Raw genomic sequence first — 18,929 nt, forward strand, 5'->3', positions numbered from 1 at the left:
ATGGAAAAATACATCTGAGATGAAAAATACACTAAACTGAATTACCAACATAGACAACACTGCAGAAGAAAAGATTAATGAACCTGAAGACATAGCAACAGAAGCTATCCAAAAGCAAACCAGGGAGAAAAAAATAAAATAAAAAAGAACAGAGTATCAGCAAGCTGTGGGATAACTTCAAATGGTCTAATACATGTGTACATGGGCCAAAATTAATATTTGAAGAAATAATGGCAAAAAATCCAAATTAACATTAAATTAAAACTAAAAACCTATAGCTCCAAGGAGTTTAACAAATACTGAGCAAAAGAATAATGAACAAAGTTATACCAAGTAATATAACAATTAAGTTGCTTAAATAAAAAGAGACAATCTTTAAAGTAGCCAGAGGAAAAAATGATATTATATACAGAGGAACAAAGATAAGAATTAAGGAGACTTTTTGTCAAAAACAATGTAAGCCAGAAAAAAATGGAGCAACATTTCTAAAGACTGAAAGGAAAAAAAATAACTATCAACTTAAATGTCTACACCCAGCAAAATATCTTTGCAAAACAAAGGCAAAACAGACTTTTTTGAGATGCACAGAAAGTGAAAGAGTTTGTCACCAGCAAACCAGCACTATAAGAAATTTAAAAGATGTCTTCAGGCAGAAAGAAAATGATACCATATGGAAATATGGATCTACACAAAGGAATATAAAGAGCACCAGAAACGGTAAATATGTAGGTAAACATAAAAGACTTTTTCCCAATGTTTTAAATCTCTTTAAAATGTAATTGACTTTTTAAAGCAAAACATAACAATGTACTGTGGGATTCATAACACAGAAGCATAATGTATGACAACAGTAACAGAGACTAAAAGAAGAAAAATAAAATTATATTATTATATGGTTATCAGCCTGTACATGAAGTGAAAAATATTACTGCTGGTACAGTATAAGTTAAATACGTACACCATAATGCTTAAATCAGCCACTAAAACAACACAGTAACAACATCAACAACAAAATAAAGAGACACAGGTAATTAAGCCAATAAAGGAGCTAGAATGAAATAACAAAATATTCAATTATTCCAAAAAAAGAAAGAACAAATGAGGAAAGGGGAACACAGAACCAATAGGAAACAAATAGCAAGATGACAGACTTAAACAGAGCCAAATAAGTGATCATAATATTTCAGAGCCAAATAAGTGATCATAATATTTATTTATTTATTATCTGGTTTGACAAATGACTTCAAGGCAGAGTGGCTTTAGGGCTATGCTTATCTTTTTGGGTTCCAGTCTTTTCCCTATATTTGAACCTGGTAATTCCTCAAAATCTTATTACCTCTTAAGTGCTTAAGATATTTTTCCATGTTTCATCCAGCTTTATTCAGTTACGTTTAGTGAAAGGTTTAATCTAGTTATCCTAGCCCACCAATACCAGTCACGATTACCCTTCTAATTTACAATCTAACAATACTTTTAAATATCCCATGAAATATAAATGTGCAAAAGAGCCTGATGTTTAAAATTTCAGGATTTGTAAATTCAAAAGATATTAAAGACTAGAATAGAAATTAATCTTACTTGCAACATACCCACAGTAGAACTGCAAAATTTTCAAGCATCCTAAAGGTACCTTTAAAAAGTGTTTGCTAAGTTTTCAAGAAAAGACATGTCTGTTGGATAAAAGTTAGACAATATTATTTATAAAATTAATCATGATATTAATAATGAGATAATCCTAGAACTAGATGTAATTGGTATGGTCTTCAAAAACTGAATGATTAAAAGAGACAAAGAAGATCCTTATATAATGATAAAGGGGTCAATCCATCAAAAAGATGTAACAATTATAAATATCTATACATCCAACATCAGAGCACCTAAATATATACAGCAAAAACAATCAGAGCAGGCTTCCCTGGTGGTGCAGTAGTTGAGAATCTGCCTGCTAATGCAGGAGACACGGGTTCGAGGCCTGGTCTGGGAGGATTCCCCATGCCGCGGAGCAAATAGGCCTGTGAGCCCCAACTACTGAGCCTGCGCGTCTGGAGCCTGTGCTCTGCAACAAGAGAGGCAGCGATAGTCAGAGGCCTGCACACCACGATGAAGAGTGGCCCCCGCTTGCCGCAACTAGAGAAAGCCCTCACACAGAAATGAAGACCCAACACAGCAAAAATAAATAAATAAACTCCTACCCCCAACATCTTCTTTAAAAAACCCACAAAACAACAAACAGAGCTAAAAGAAGAAATAAACAGCAATACAATAATAGCTGGATAATAGCTGGGGACTTTCATACCCCACTCTCAACAATGGATAAATCATCCAGTCCAAGAATCAGCAAGGAAACAGCAGATCTGAACAACATTACAGACCATATGGACCTAAGAGACATATAGAGACCATTCTATCTAAGAATTGCAGAATATACAATCTTCTCAAGTGCACACGGAACATTTTCTAGGATAGACCATAGGTTAGGCCCCCGAAAAGTATTATCAAATTCAAGAAGATTGAAATCATACCAAGTATCTTCTCTGACCACAATGGTATGAAAGTAAAAATCAATAACAGGAGGAAAACTAAATTCACAACTACACAGAAATTAAACAACATTCTCTTGAACAATCAATGGATCAAAGAAGAAATTAAAGGTGAAATAAAGAAGTTTCTTGAGACAAATGAAAATGGAAATACAACATACCAGAACTCATGGGATGTAGCAAAATCAGTTCTAAAAGCACAGTTCATAGCAATAAACATCTACATTAAGAAGCAAGAAAAATCATATATAAACAACCTAATTCTATGTCTTAAGGAGCTAGAAAAAGTAGCACTGAGCCCGAAGTTAGCATAAGGGAGGAAATAATAAAGATTAAAGTAGAAATAAAATGAAATAGAGAACAGAAAAATAATTAAAAAGATCAACCAAACTAGGAGTTGGTTCTGTGAAAAGAAAAAACAAAGTTGACAAACCCTTAGCTACACTAACCAAGTGGAAAAAATAAGAGGACACACTGGGCACCTAGAAGAAATGGAAAACATACAACTTACCAAGATTGAATCAGGAAGAAATAGAAAGTTTGAACAGACCAATTACTACTTAGGGGATTGAATCAGTAATCAAAAATCTCCCCATGAAGAAAACCCAGAACCAGACAGCTTCACTGGTGAATTTTACCAAACATTTAAAGAAGAATTAACACCAATACTTCTCAAACTCTTCCAAAAAAATTAAAAGGAAAGATTATTTCCAAACTCATTTTATGAGGTCAGCATCATCCTGATACCAAAGTTAGATGAGGACACTACTAGAAACGGAAACTACAGGGCAATATCCTTGATGAATACAGATGCGAAAATTCTCAACAAAATACTCGTAAATCAAATTCAGCAGCACATTAAAAAAATCATTCACCATGATCAAGTGGAATTTACCCTGGGATGCAAGGATGGTTTAACATATACAAATCAGTCAATGTGTTACATCATATTAACAGAATGAAAGACAATAATCATATGATCATCTCAGTATATGCAGGAAAAGCATCTGACAAAATCAAACATCAATTCATGGTAAAGACTCTCAACAAATTAGGTAAAGGAGGAACATATCTTAACATAATAAAGGCCATAGAAGACAAATCCATGGCTAATATCATATTCAACAGTGGAAGCTGAAAGCTTTTCCTTTAAGATCAGGAACAAGACAAGGTAGCCACTCTCACCACTCCTATTCAACACAGTAATGAAAGTCCTAACTAGAGCAATCAGGGAACAAAACGAAATAAAAAACATCAGAATTGGAACAGAAGAAATAAAACTGTCTGTACTTACAGATGATATAACTTTATATAGAGAAAATCCTAAAGACTCAATCAAAAAACATTTAGAACTAATTAAGGCATTTGGTAAAGTTGCAGGATACAACATTAACATATAAAAATCAGTAGCATTTCTATACACTAAAAACAAATACTCTGAAAAATAAATAAAGAAATTGATCCCATTTATATAGCATCAAAAATAAATTTGAACAAGGAGGTGAAAGATCTCTATTCTGAAAACTGCAAGACACTGACCAAAGAAATCAAAGACAATACAAATAAATAAAAAGGTATGCTATGTTCATGGACTGAAAGAATAAATATTGTTAAAATATCAATATTACCAAAAGCCATCTATAGAATCAATGCAATCCCTATCAAGATTCCAATGGCAATTTTTACAGAAATAGAAAAAACATTCCTAAAATTTCTATGGAACTATGAAAGACCCTGAATATTGAAAGAAATCCCGAGAAAGAAGAATAAAATAGGAGGCATCACACTTCTTGATTTCAAGCTATACTATATATCTATAATAATTAAAACTATAAGGTACTGGCATAAAAATAGACAAACAGATCAATGGAACAGAACTGAGAGCCCAGAAATAAACCCAAATATATACTACTATTTGAAAAGGGAGCTATGAATATTCAATGAGGAAAAGATAGTCTTTTCAATAAACAGTGTCATGAAAACTGGTTATTCACATGCAAATGAATGATATTTGACCCCTGTCTTACACTACTCACAAAAATTAACTTAAAATATATTACAAACTTAAATGTAAAATGTGAAACTGTAAAACTCCTTGATGAAAACATAGGGGAAAAGTCCCTTGACATCAGTCTTGGCAATGATTTTTTTGGGTCTGACAGCAAAGCACTGGCAACAAAAGCAAAAATCAACAAGTGGGACTATATCAAACTAAATAGCTTCTCCAGAGCAACAAAATGAAATGTCAATTATAAAACAGGAGAAAATATTTGCAAGCCACATATCTGATGATGGATAACTATGCAAAACATATAAAAAACTCACACAACTCAACAGCAAAAAACCAAACAATCCAATTTAAAAATGGGCAGAGGACCTGAAGAGACCATTTCCCAAAGAAGATATACAGATGGCCAACAAGCATATGAAAAAGTGCTCAACATCACTAATCATCGAGGAACTGCAAATCAAAACTACAATGAGATATCACCTCACACCTTTTAGAATAGATATTTTTAAAAAAGACAAGAGATAACAAACACTGGTGAGGATATGGGGGAAAAGGGAAACCTACTGCGTTGCTGGTGGGAATGTAAACTGGTGCAGCCGCTATGGACAACGGTATGGAGGTTCCTCAAAAAATTAAAAATAGAACTATCATGTGATCCACTAATTCCACTTTTGAAATCACTATCTTGAAGATATATTGCACACCCATGTTCACTGCAGCATTATTCACAATGCCAAGATATGGAAACAATCTAAGTGTCCATCAACAGATGAACAGATAAAGAAAATTTGATACACACACACAGCTTTAAAAATGAAGAAAATTCTAACAAAAATGAAAATAGACTCATTTATTCAAAGAACAAATGAATGGTTGACAGAAGGGAGGGAGGTGTGGGGTGAAATATGTGAGGGGAATTAAGAGATATAAACATCCAGTTATAAAATAAAGAAGCCACAGGGATGTAATATACAGTATAAGAAATATGGTCAATAATATTATAGTAACTTTGTATGGGGATAGATGGTTATTAGACTTATCGTGATCATTTCACAATGTATGCAAATGTCAAATCACCTAACATAATATTTTATTAACTATATTTCAATTTTTTATAAAAGGGAGAAAAATGAAGCAAAAGTCAGATAGACAAGCACTGTATAATCTCACTTTTATATGGAACCTAAAAACATAAAACTCGTAGAAACAAGAGAATAGAATGGTGGCTGCCAGGGGCTGAGAGGTGGGGGAAATGGGGAGATGTTGGCCAGAGGGTACAAAGTTTCAGTTATAAAATGAGTAAGTTCCAGAAATCTAATGTATAGCATGGTGACTATAATTTATAATACTGTATTGTGTACTTGAAAATTGCTATGGGAGTAAAGCTTTAATGTTCTCACCATAACAACAACAAAATGGCAAGTAAGTGAGGTAAAGGATGTACTAACTAACCGTATTGTGGTAAGCATTTCATAGTATACATGTATATTAAGTCATTAAAATTTAAAACACCTTAATGTTACACAATGTTATATGGAAATTATATCTCAATAAAGCTGCGGGGGGTAAATCTCAGGAACAGTTAAGAGGTATAGTCAGACCTATAACAAACAGTAGGGAAGATTCAAGCCAGTTACACGAGAATTCAGGAGACACCAGGGACTTGTCAGTACCACGGACAGTTCCAAGCTGAAACAGTTTCCCTTAGGCTTTAATCCCAGGAGGCCAAAATTTATATCTAGTTGCAATATTCTGAAGTTTATGCCTGATGGACATTTTATAGACACCCAGACAAGATAAATATCTCAATTATTTGTGACATAGAGTATAGCCATATGTATAGTAGGAGGTTTCTCACTATCGAAGAAGGTACTTACAAATTAGAATGAACCCTGTGGTGCTGAACTGGAACTGGTCATCTCAGTGTGAATGCAGGGCTTTCAATATATAGACATTTCTCCAAAGAAGATATACAGATAGCCAACAAACACATGAAAGAATGCTCAACATCATTAATCATTAGAGAAATGCAAATCAAAACTACAATGAGATATCATCTCACACCGGTCAGATTGGCCATCATCAAAAACTCTAGAAACAATAAATGTTGGAGAGGGTGTGGAGAAAAGGGAACACTCTTGCACTGCTGGTGGGAATGTAAAATGATACAGCCACTATGGAGAACAGTATGGAGGTTCCTTAAAAAACTACAAATAGAACTACCATATGACCCAGCAATCCCACTACTGGGCATATACCCTGAGAAAACCATAATTCAAAAAGAGTCATGTACCAAAATGTTTATTGCAGCTCTATTTACGATAGCCAGGACATGGAAGCAACCTAAGTGTCCATCAACAGATGAATGGATAAGGAAGATGTGGCACATATATACAATGGAATATTACTCAGCCATAAAAAGAAATGAAACTGAGTTATTTGTAATGAGGTGGATAGACCTGGAATCTGTCATACAGAGTGAAGTAAGTCAGAAGGACAAAAACAAATACCGTATGCTAACACATATATATGGAATCTAAAAAAAAAAAAAAAAATGTCATGAAGAGATTAGTGGTAGGAGGGAATAAAACACAGACCTACTAGAGCATAGACTTGAGGATGTGGGGAGGGGGAAGGGTAAGCTGTGACGATGTGAGAGAGTGGCAGGGACATATACACACTACCAAATGTAAATTAGATAGCTAGTGGGAAGCTACAGCATAGCACAGGGAGTTCACCTCTGTACTTAGTGACCACCTAGAGGGGTGGGATAGGGAGGGTGGGAGGGAGGGTGACAAAAGAGGGAAGAGTTATGGGAACATATGTATATGTATAACTGATTCACTTTGTTGTAAAGGAGAAACCAACCCACTATTGTAAAACAGTTATACTCAAATAAAGATGTTAAAAAAAATAATAATAAAATAAAATAAAATTTAAAAAAAAAATATAGACATAGAAATAAATATAAATATGTATGTATACACATATATATTAATAGAATACTACTACTTAAAAACAGAATAAATATTTCATGTCTTGTATCTATGAAAAAGTAATGAAAGATATTTAGGATAGTTTATATGGTACTAGTGTAAAATTAAAGCTTCAAAAATTTACATTCTCTTTCATATTTTATAAGTCCTACTTTTATATTCATGAGATTATCCATATCAAAAGGGAAAATATTTTTTAAAATTATCCATGTAGAAGGTTAACGGACCAAATGAATCGTGAAGATAATGAACTGTGGGTTCCTACCAAAAGAAAACGAAACTAAGCTACTCTTATGCAAAAAATAGGTAAAAGGTGAAAGTAGTAGTGTGATGGTAGTAGTAATGTAGTGATGATGATGATGATGATATTGGCATAACTAATATTTACTGAGGGCTTACTAAGTCCCAGGTAATGTGTAACTACTTTACACAAATCTTAATGACACTCTCACTAATGCATTAGAACAATGATGATTTCAGTTTAAATTTATAAACACCTTGAACTTCAAATTTCCTTTCTTAAACTTTAAAATGGTAATAACAATTCTCTCATGCCACAAAACAGACTATTTGAAGATTAGTTCTGATTCAAAATTTGAATGTTATGAATAATTTAGTGACAAATGAAATAGCAAAATATTATTTATATGTTCATTAAAATATGAATATAGAAGGATATTTCTGAGAGTCTTAATGGAACTTCATTCATAATGAATTCCCTAGCTATCAGAGTTATTTCACATGATTACTGTTGTTTTTGTACATATCCTCATAGAGCATTCAAAGCAGTTCCCAGGAAATGAAATGTTAACAGAAATAGCAATGCCTTTTATGTCACTTTATCACGATGTGTACCATTTTGGAACAAAGTTTGTAATGCTATTCTCATTCCCTACCTATGTAATTTTACAGTCTGAATTTCAGGATAATCCAGGTGGCACTACACTATAAAGATGGCCTTGAGGACAGTTACTGGGCCCTTGGCTTATTTTCCAAAATTCATGTTCCTAAAAGACCACTGAAACCCAGGAAATGCTGAAATTGTCAATTTCTGAAAAATTTAGTTCTAATATCTTCAGTGCCTCAATAAACTTTGTTTAAATAAACTGAATCCAATGAAAATCTAACCTATAATATTTTAGGTTTTATATATATAGTATTTTTGGTGACACAATTTTTCTTATGGCCATAAGGACTTTAATTCCCTTCAAAATGTTTTTCATCTTTTTCTGTTCTCAAAATATGTCAAGCTTCTAATGAGTCAAGGAGATAAATAATTTTAATATTTTATAATATATCTGAAATACAAAGTTTTTAAAGAAACCAAAAGCAATGAAACTTAACAGTTACTAGTATGCATAATCATTTCTTCCTATTCAGCCTATTTCAAAATAATGTATAAAAATCTAATTCTCTTTACAAGTATTTAAAATAAAACTCTTTGTGTTAAAGGTGATTTTTAATAGTTGGTTACAAATTGAGATTGTTTTGGAAAAATGTTGTATTAACAATTCTTACAGTAGAGTTTTCTGAATGAGATGGTTAGTTTCACATTAAATCTTATAGTCAGATGCAACAGATGTTTCAGAACTTGGCAATGACTTGTTTTAGTCCTCTGGCCATCCAGGAAATGATAGTGAAGAATAAGATGTGGAGATAAGATAGGTTCTACAGGGCAAAGATAATCAATGCTGCTCAGGCATCTGGGTCTCCTGTAGAGCCTTTTGAAGATGCAGATACTCTGGCCCCACTCCTTTAAGTGTTTGATTCAACAGGTCTACATGGGGGCCTATTCATCTTTCGTTTAAAAACTCCCCAAGTCATACTAGTGTAATCAGGATTGAGAAGCACAGTTTGTAGGATTTGGTACATAGCCAATTAAACATATCAGAAAGACACTGTGTGAAACACAGAACTCAAGACTCCTGAAGCAACATGCAGAAAAGTATGCCTAATTCTGAGGTATTATCAAATTTTCTGAAATAGGATTTCATTGACGGTATGTCCAATCACTAAAGTTTTGGTGAATTTTATTTTCAAGGAATTGAAATAAACATTATATTGGACATGAGACAGCTATCTCCCTAGCATTCTTTCACCACTTCCTTCCAGTAGTGAATGAACTCCTTTTCATTTCTTATCTAATGTGGTTTGGGAAGTGACCCACTGCTCAGCTCTAGGGCTAAATAAAGCTAATCAGTGCAGCCCACCCCTGTAGCCATAGTGGTTGGTTCTGAATGGGCATGTAACCTAGTGAGACACAAGAAGTTTCAACAGGGCCACTATATGAAACCTGATTATAAAGTTGACACATGGAAGACAGGGTGGTAGGGGAGTAGAAAGAGAAAGAAACCAGGACCTTAGTGATATTTGAATCACTGGATCAAGCCATGCCTAAAAGCAGACCTACTATCTGAACCTTCCCTTATTGCTCAAGCCATCTTGAGTTGGTTTGCATTCTCTTGAAACTGATAGAATCTTAACTGATGTATTTACTCAATGTAATCACTGGCTCTTCATGGGTAATTTCAGTTAATTAAATGAAGGTGTGGGATTTTCCAAAGAGGAAACTTTTCTTCATATTTTTACTATCATTTCACTGACATTTCTTTATAATTCTACTTCCCTTAATTATTTTTGAAAGCCCAAAGAACATATACTGCTAAATATTTGAAAATGAAACCAAAGGCAATAAAAGATGAAGAGATCTAATGAAATACAGAAAACAAATAAAAATATATCCTCTGAAGTTATCCCAAAGAATAAACCTTATATATTTTATTATTAACATTTTCTATACCAGTGGCCTTGAAACTTTAATGTATTTAATGACCACTTGGGGAATTTGTTTAAAATAAAGATTGCTAGGCTGCTTCCTAGTGATTCTGATTTTGTGGATCTGGTGTTGAGCCCCTAAATTGATGTAAATGACTGAGAGAGCTCACTGTGAGAAACTGCTTTTAAACTACATGAGAGAAGAGGGTTAGGTATTAGATTCGTTTCAGAACAAACATTTTAGATTTTAATTTTGCATTTTAAATATTCATCTTTTGGAGTGGCATTTATAATATGTATGTAAAAATATGAAACAAACACAAAGGTAAAAAGTCTTGAGTTCTTATTAAAAGAACAATTAGGGTGAAGGGAAGAAGAAATACTTTATATGAGGTATAAACTGTTGCTTCCTTTAACAGTATAAGACAGCTGTTCACCAGTGCATAAACTACATTTATAAATACACCTTGAAAATAATTAGTACTCATATATAGGATCTGATCATCAGATTTTAAATATGAAATACTGCATACTTGGAAAGAGGGGAGAAATTGAAAGGAGAAATCTTTCATTTTACATATATTCTTCCAAAAATGTACATTTATTTTAAAAGCATAAATGTGAACTCATGAACATATAAACTTGAAGCCTGCTACCAAAATCCCTGGTTGTAAGCCACAGTGAATCCTGTCAGTTGCCCACTCAACAGCCATTCCCAATCTTTTTATTTCTTGCTGGGACAGCCTCACCTCTCACTCCAAAGACTAAAATGCCAAGCACTTGCATTTCTAGTCTCTCCTGCAGAGGCCATGGGCATGTGACCAAATCCTGGTCAATGGAATCTAAGAGGAAGTCTGTTGAGGGCCTCTACTTAGCATTGCCAACACAGCCTCACTTACACTGTTGCCTTCTCTGCTGGATTCCTCAAGAGAGGATCTCCATTTCTAGACTGCTAGAGCCACTGCCATGGGTGTGAGGCTGAGAATGGAAAATATATCTATCTTATTATTCAATGGAAATAAAGTCTAAGTGGTACTTAAGTTCCTCTAGAATCTTTTGTAATATTTACTAGCTGTAATCCAAACTACTAAACACTGTCTAAACATTGACCAGTAAATGAACTTTTGACTTATAAATGCATACAGGAACACAGTGCATTCATTAAAGGTGTGTGTGTGGGGTGTGGGAAGCCTACCAGTAAACACACACTTTATCACCTTTCCCATTTTAAATATTCAAACCCCTGTTCTGAGAACCCATTCACCAAGGAACGTACATCATCAAATGTCTCTACTTTTATATATGTAACACAATTTAGTAAACTGTTAAATTGATCTGAGCTGTGAGATTTTAGGATAACGAGGTAACACATGTTTCAATACATTCTAGGGTACAGGATCATAAAAGATTCAGAAGTAAATGATGAGAAATATCCAAGAAATCTAACAGTTCCAAGAGGACCAAAGTTTGAAAAGAAATGGTACAGAGTAACAAAGAGGGAATCTGGCACTTTTTCATGAAATTATTTTGGTTATGATATTTCCTCAGTAGGATACCTGTGTTAATTATGAAAAAGCATTTTTAGTTTTCATTTCTGGATCTATTTTACACTACATTTTTTCCCTAAAAATCACAATCTTGACATTTTAGAGATTCTAATTATTACATCTAATAAAAACCAATTTCATGGGAGTACAGACATTCATAATTTAAAGTTGGTTCTATCAACATTCCAAGACAAATCCAACCCTCTTCTAGGTAAAATTTAGTCTTATGATGTACTTATGATAAAATATAGAATAACTAAAAACACAGACTGTGGAGAGATGTATTGAAATCCCTACTCTGTAATTTACTAAGTGTGTGACCCTGGGCAGTTCAGTTAACCTATCTATGCCTGTTTGCTGTAAACTGAGGCTAACAGCACCTATTACCCATTTCAAAGGGTAATTGTGAGGATTAAATGACATCAAGTGCTTAAAACTGTACCCAGCACATGGAAGCACTATTCAAGTTGAAGAAAGTAAATGAATGTTCCTCTTCTATAACTTCTTTTACTGGTGTAATTATTTTCAGAAATTATATGTTAAAAATTATTTTAACTAGAATCAAACCCTAGTTATAATTGACAGTGTCCTTGTACAGCACGGACTACCTAGATACAAATTTTAAAACCTGAAAACTTAAAATCTAAAATCTCAGACCTCTTATTCCAACATTAACAATAAGCCTTTACTGTGAACTGTGTCCATCAGGGTTCAGTGAAGGAACCAGAAATCACTTCAGGTATTTTAAGAAGATTTAATTCGGGAAATTAGGTGCGTACAGAATTGTTGGGAGAGCTGGAGCAGCAGGGTCCAGGCTGGTCCTGCAGGAATGACTCCTAGAACACGGAAAATCTGATTCACCAAAGAATCTATTGTACTTACCAAGAAGGTGGGGAGATACAGTATGAGTTAAAAAACATAACTATTTTAGCTTCATCAAGGGATCAGGAAGTTATCACTGCCATTGCAATTACTTCTTAGCATCCATGAAGCTGAAAACTAGCTATGAGAATGTTGCTAGAGGTAGAAAAACACCTTCTCTTGAACTTGCCTGCCCGGGGCAGCAGGAAGATGGCCTCTGTCTCACTTTCACCTTGCAAATCTTGCATGAATGCATTTAATTGGGGGAACCTGATTAGCATTCAGAACTCTAGGGAATCTGGGAAGTGTATTCCTCTGAAGCACAGGAAAGAAACTAGAAAAGGTTGGGAATATTTACAGATTGCCAAGCAAACAAATGTAACACAGTAAAGTCACTAAAGTACATTTTTCTCATCTGTAAAATGGGGATAAATAATGATACCCATAATAGAGTTATGATGAAGATTTAAGGAGATAATACAAAACACTTAATACAGTGAAAATTACTTTCCTTTGCAATTTTGAAGGTTTAAGCTTCTAGCATCTAGCATTGTAGTTGAGAAGTCTGACGCCATTCTGATCTTCATTCATTTTTATGTGACCTGGGCTCATTTAGGATCTTCTCTTTACCCGTGGTGTTCTGAAATTTCACAGTGATGCGCCTAGTCTGTACTTTTTAATTTATTGCTCAGGCTGGTTTTGTTTTGTTTTTTTGCGGTACGCGGGCCTCTCACTGTTGTGGCCTCTCCCGTTGCGGAGCACAGGCTCCGGACGCGCAGGCTCAGCAGCCATGGCCCACGGGCCCAGCCGCTCCGCGGCATGTGGGATCTTTCCGGACCGGGGCATGACCCCGTGTCCCCTGCATCGGCAGGCGGACTCTCAACCACTGCGCCACCAGGGAAGCCCTGCTCAGGCTCTTTATTTAGAAACTCAAGTCCTTCAGCTTTGGCAAATTTTCTTCTATTTTAATACAACTTCCTCTCTGCTGGTTTTTTTTGTTTTTGTTTTTTTTTTCATGATTCACTATTTAGTCATATGTTAAATCCTCTTAGATTGCCTAAGTCTCTATTTTTTGTCTTTACATCTACTTTTTCTACTCTATCTTTCTTTTCTATTTCTGGAGATTTCATTTCTATCTTCTGAATAATGGATCAGCAAAATTTTTCTGTAAAGAGCCTGAGAGTAAATAATTTTGGCTTCATGAGCCATATGATCTCAGTCACAACTACTCACTGCTGTAGTGCAAAAGCAGCCATACACAGTATATACGCAAATGGGCAGGGCTGTATTGCAAGAAAACTTTATTTACAAAAACAGCTGGTGAGCTGGATTTGACCCATGGGCCATAGTTTGCCAATCCTCCAATCCTTGTACTGACCCGTCCAGAACATGCTTTATTTTGGCAATCTTATTTGTAATTCACAAAAGCCCTTTCTTCTACAACTGTTCCTTTTTCAGAGTATTCGTCCTCTTTTTAAAAAGTGTATATGTATATAATATCTTATCAAATCTTTCTGAAAATTCTAATTTGAATTAGTTTTTAATTTTCTTCTCATCTCTACATTATGTACTCTTCCCTGAGGGTAATTTTTTTTTTAATGTTTATCTTTGGTTTTCTCTTTCCTGGTAGAGTTTTTCCCTTGGTGTCTCCTGAGCTATGATTGCCTGTTCATATTTAAGAATGCATCACCAGGGCTTCCCTGGTGGCGCAGTTGTTGAGAATCTGCCGCTAATGCAGGGGACATGGGTTTGAGCCCTGGTCTGGGAAGATCCCACATGCCGCGGAGCAACTATGCCCGTGAGTCACAACTACTGAGCCTGCGTGTCTGGAGCCTGTGCTCTGCAACAAGAGAGGCAGCGATAGTCAGAGGCCTGCACACCACGATGAAGAGTGGCTCCCGCTTGCCAAACTAGAGAAAGCCCTCGCAGAGAAACGAAGACCCAACACAGCCAAAAATAAATAAACAAGTGTGGGGTTTAAAAAGAAAGAAAAAAAGAATGCGTCGCTAAAGAGCTGATCAAAAACTCTATACTTTTAAACATAATTTGTTCACTGACCATCATAAATGTGTGGGGGACCCCTAAATATCAGTATGAGTTGGTCTTAGCTTGGACCATTGAGTTTTTCCTGAGAAGTAATGATATGATATGTATTGCCCAGATCTAGGCACAAGCCTGCCACTATTCTTCATCCCAGATGGAGATACAACAGCACATTTTATAGACTTTGAGAGATTCTCATTTTTAATTCCCAGACTCACACTATCCTCTGCTGTACTTAGAAGTATGTATGGTTTTGTGGGTCAGATTAGTTCTCTCCTGCTTCTATGTTCACTTTTCACTAGGTTCCTCCATCCACACTGTCTTCCAGACACTAATCTCTCACATCTGCTGATGCCCTCATTACATTTCTCTTTGACCTTGTGGGTACAAATGTGAATGTGTATGTGTGTGTGTATTTAATTCTTTAACCAAGATACTATCAGTTTAGTGGATCACAGAAAGAAAAGGGAATAAATGTATGTGGTTAATCCACTATGTTTAACTGTAAGAATAAACAAACCATTCCTTGCATTTTCTTCTGGTAGTGTCAGTTTATGCAAACATGTTTAATATATACTAGGACTTGTCATATATTTAATTTTTTCAAGTTCAATAATATGTTTATAAATTAAGAACCTGGATTCAGAAACTGTGATAACTGGACAAGGCTAAGTATTTAGGAAAGACTTTGCTATGCAATTTTATTACCTAAATAAGATTTAAAAGAATGTCTTGGACTTCCCTGGTGGCTCAGTGGTTAAGAACCTGCCTGGCCAATGCAGGGGACACAGGTTCCAGCCCTGGTCTGGGGAAGATCCCACATCTTCTAAGCCCGTGAGCCACAACTACTAAGCCTGCGCTCTAGAGCCCGTGAGCCACAACTACTGAAGCCCGCACGCCCAGAGCCCATGCTCCGCAACAAGCGAAGCCACCACAATAAGAAGCCCACGCACTGCAAAGCATAGCCCCTGCTCGCCACAACTAGAGAAAGCCCGCACATAGCAACGAAGACCCAACACAGCCAAAAATTAATTAATTAATTAATTTAAAAAAAGAGAGAATGTGAGAATGTCCCAAGAGAGCAAATTTTTACACTATAAAAGCAAAACTTCATGAACAAGCTACTGACATGCAAATTATAAATAATATTAGTTAATTCGTTGTATGGACTATTGTTCACAATTATTCACTGCCTCTCACTGTTGATATCACATGACTTGCTTTAGACCAGAGGTCAGCAAACTACGAATGCTGCCTGTGGCCTCTTGTTTTTATGCAGCCGGCATGCTAAGAGTGGTTTTATATTTTAAAAAATGGTTCTAGGGGGAGTGACCAAGATGGCAGAGCAGAAAGATCTTAAGCTCACCTCCTCCCACGGGCACAGAAAAATTACAACTATTTAAAAAGCAACTATCAATGAGAACAACCAAAAGACTAGCAGAAAAGATTCTCCATAACTGAAGATATAATAAAGGAACCACAATGACACAGGTAAGAGGAGTGGAGACATGTGGTATCATCAAGACCCATACCCCTGGGTAAGCGACCCACAAACAAGAGGACAATTAAAATTTCAGAGGTTCTCCCCAAGAAGCAAGGGGTCTGAGGCCCACATCTGGCCCCCAGCCCAGGGGTTCTGCACTGGGAAGACAAGCCCCCAGGATATTTGGTTTTGAAGGCTAGTGGGGCTTTACTTTTGAGAGACCTAGAGGGCCGTAGGGATTAGAGACTCCACTCTTAAGGGGCGCACACAAAATCTCACACATTCCAGGACCCAGGGCAGAAGCAGTAATATGAAAGGAGCCTGGGTCAGACGCACCTGCTGGTGTCGGCAAGCCTCGTGGAGAGGCAGGATGCCTTTGGGACTCACTCTGGGGACAGAGACCCTAGCTGCAGCCATTTTTGGGAGCTTGTTCTACCACGTGGACACCGGTGCTGGCAAGCGCCATTCTGGAATCCCCCCTCTAGCCTGTAAGTTCTGAGATCTGGCCCTGTCCACCAGCTGGTCAGCACCAGTCCTGGGTCTTCCCAGGCCAAGCAGCTAGCTGGGTGGGGACACAACCCTACCTATCAGCAGGCCACTTGCCATAGGACACCATGAGCCCCCAGCAACCCAGGGACCTAGAATCGCCCACAAGGGGTTGGGCAGCATTCCCAGGACTCCCTAGGCCTTAGCCCCACCCATCAGTGGGCCAACACCATGGCCCTTCAGCCAGCCATGTCAAGATGCAGTCCACCCACTAGCAGGCTGGCAATACCCTGGGATGCCCTGGGCGCCAACCCTGACCACCAGCTGGTCAATACGAGCTCTGGGACACTTTGGGCCCCTTAGCAGCTGCCCTGGGATCTGGGCCTAACCACCAATAGGTACCAACAGCTCTAGAAAACCCTGTATCCTGAAGCCAGTCATGTCAGGAATGGCCCTGCCCAGTACCCAATTAACACTAGCTCTAGGATCCCTAATTCAAAAAGATATATGCATCCCTATGTTCACTGCAGCATTATTTACAATAGCAAAGATAAGGAAGCAACCTAAGTGCCCATCAGTAGATGAATGGATAAAGAAGATGTGATACATATACAATGGAATATTACTCAGCCATAAAAAAGGACGAAATCTTGCCATTTGCAAAACATGGATAGACCTAAAGGTATTATGCTTCGTGAAATAAGTTAGACAAAGAAAGACAAATACTGTATGATTTCACTTATATGTGAAACCTAAAAACAAAACAAATGAACAAACGTAACTAAACAGAAACATAGTCATAGATACAGAGAACAGGTAGTTGCCAGAGGGAAGTGAAGTGAAGGGAGAAAAGATATCAGTGAGGAAGATTAAAAAGTACAAACCTTCAGTTACAAAATAAATGAGTTAGGGGTATAAAATGTACACTGTGGGGAATATAGTCAATAATTATGTAATATTTTTGTATGGTGACAGACGGTAACTAGACTTAACCTGGTTATCATTTTGAAATGTACAGAAATATTGAATCACTATGTTGTATACCAGGAACTAACATAGTATTGTAGGTCGGTTATACTTTAAAAACAAACAAACAAGCAAACTCATAGAAAAAGAGATCAGATTTGTGGTTATCAGAGGTGGGGGTTAGAGGGAGGGGGAATTGGATGAAGGCAGTCGAAAGGTACAAACTTCCAGTTATAAGATAAATAAGTACTAGGGTGTAATGTACAATGTGATAAATATAATGAACAATGCTGTAAGTTATGTATGAAAGTTGTTAAGAGAGTAAACCCTAGGAGTTCTCATCACAAGGAAAAAATAATTTTTTTCTATTACTTTTATTTTGTATCTATATAAGATGATGGATGTTCCATAAACCTACTATGATAATCATTTCACAATGTATGTAAGTCAAATCATTATGCTGTACACCTTAAACTTATATAGTGCTGTATGTTAATTTTATTTCAATAAAACTGGAAGAAATAAACAAATAAAATAAGTTAAGTCAAGGCTAAAGGATAAAAAGAACATGTGACAGAGACCATATGTGGCCTGTGAAGCCTAAAAAAAGTTAACTTTCTGGCACTTTATAGAAAAAGTTTGCCAACCTCTGTTTTAGACCCTTGAAATGTCAGTGGAAGTAGCATGTGTCAGTTTTGGGCAGAAGCTTTAAGAAGCTTTAAAAGATAAGGATTAGTTTGCCATGTCCTCCATCTGACAACCAGCAAAGTTTCAGAAAGATCCTCCCCTATCAGTTTGGATCCCAGAATGAAGAGGACAAGGAATAGAGCCATAACTGACCCATAATATGGACATGCAGCACAAAGAAACCTTTGTTGTTTATAAGGCATTAAAAGTTTCAGGGTGTGTTATCTCACAATAACCTAGCCTAAACTGCCTTATACATTTTGCTAATGTAATACGCATTTCTCTATATGCCTGAAAATAATAAAACTGTATTTATTTAAATAATATTTATAATTCAGAGTTCTTAATAATTACTCAAAATATATTTCTAAAAAGCTGTATCTTAAAAACATTCAAGGATTGAATTACATTTAGTTCCTAAAAAAATTATTTTACCAGCTTCTTGGATTGTTGGACTAAGCATTCTTTATATTGTTGGATCAGAGCACTTTGGGTACAGATGAACTTATTTGCAAAGCAGAAATAGAGACACAG

General features: G+C 36.0%; 1 protein-coding gene across 7 annotated transcripts in view; it reads right to left on the reverse strand.

The window, feature by feature from the left end:
- SYT14 (synaptotagmin 14) overlaps window positions 1-18,929 on the reverse strand; it is a 260,496-nt gene that overhangs the window by 54,952 nt on the left and 186,615 nt on the right. The gene's annotated exons all lie outside the window — the stretch shown is intronic.

Source organism: Kogia breviceps, chromosome 1, assembly GCF_026419965.1.
Source record: "Kogia breviceps isolate mKogBre1 chromosome 1, mKogBre1 haplotype 1, whole genome shotgun sequence".
NCBI classification, from domain to species: Eukaryota; Metazoa; Chordata; class Mammalia; order Artiodactyla; family Physeteridae; genus Kogia; species Kogia breviceps.